We start from the raw sequence: 966 nt of genomic DNA on the forward strand, positions 1-966 counted from the left end.
AGGAGCGGACAGCCTTGGCCCCCCGGGTCCACGGGGCGTCCCGAGCTGGCCGGGCCGGGGCAGGACGCGAGACACTCACGCGGAGCCCTGGCGGGAGCGCAGCCAGGGGAGAGGAGCTCGCCGCTCCTGTATTTCCCACGTGCGCGCGATGAAGCCACAGAGGGGGGCGCGGGCCTGGGTCACCGCTGGCCCGGCAGGGGCGCAGTTACCTGTACGTCAGCGCTGCTCCTCCCTCCCCGCCCCCCTCCCAGCGGCCTTGCAGACCGCCTGCCTCCAGGCCCCGCCCTATCTTTGCCCCGCCCCTTCCGTCGGCGCCGGCGCGTTGAGAGCGGGCTGGGCGAGGCGCCGGGGCGCGGTGATGGCGACGCAGCGACCTCTGCTGCAAGCGGTATCTAGGAGGACTGCGTGGGGAGTGTGGGCGGCCTGGAGGACCGATTAGCTGTGAGCTGGACCGGAAGCCACCTCCGGGTGATTGATTCCACGTGGTTGAAGAGAGTTTTGGGTTTTTTTTTTTTTAGATAAGTAATTTTTTATTGAAGTCTAGTTGATACTCGTTTGTGTGTGTTTGTGAAGTCGCTCAGTCGTGTCCGACTGTTTGGGACCCCGTGGACTGTAGCCCGCCAGCCTCCTCTGTCCATGGGATTCTCCAGGCAAGAATACTGGAATGGGTTGCCATGTCCTTCTCCAGCGGATCTTCCCACCCCTGGAACCAAAGGGCCTCCTGCATTGCAGGCAGACGCTTTATCGTCTGAGCCACCAGGGAAGCCTGATACGTAATACTACATAAATTATTGGTGTACAAAATAGTGATTCACAGTTTTTAAAGGTTATACTCATTTGCTGTATTCCCCCTGTTTTATAAAATATTCTTGTAGTTTATTTTAAAGTGAGTAGTTTGTGTCTCTTAATCCTGTATTTCTATATTGCTCCTCCCCCTTCCCTCTCTCTACTGTTATCCTGCTAGTT

General features: G+C 57.6%; 1 protein-coding gene across 4 annotated transcripts in view; it reads right to left on the reverse strand.

Annotated features, from left to right (window-relative positions):
- The window catches only part of LOC105000680 (chromosome unknown open reading frame, human C6orf203), a 9,224-nt gene extending 8,954 nt beyond the window's left edge, over positions 1 to 270 (reverse strand). For 2 of the 4 annotated variants that reach the window (XM_010856661.1, XM_010856659.1), the window contains exon 1: positions 80 to 270. The gene's annotated coding sequence lies outside the window, so the exon portion shown is untranslated. The remainder of the gene's footprint in view (positions 1 to 79) is intronic. The other 2 variants (XM_010856662.1, XM_010856665.1) reach the window with 2 other exon arrangements.
- Positions 271 to 966: the final 696 nt, after the last annotated feature.

This window comes from Bison bison, unplaced genomic scaffold (genome assembly GCF_000754665.1).
Source record: "Bison bison bison isolate TAMUID 2011002044 unplaced genomic scaffold, Bison_UMD1.0 scf7180017864373, whole genome shotgun sequence".
Classification (NCBI taxonomy): domain Eukaryota; kingdom Metazoa; phylum Chordata; class Mammalia; order Artiodactyla; family Bovidae; genus Bison; species Bison bison.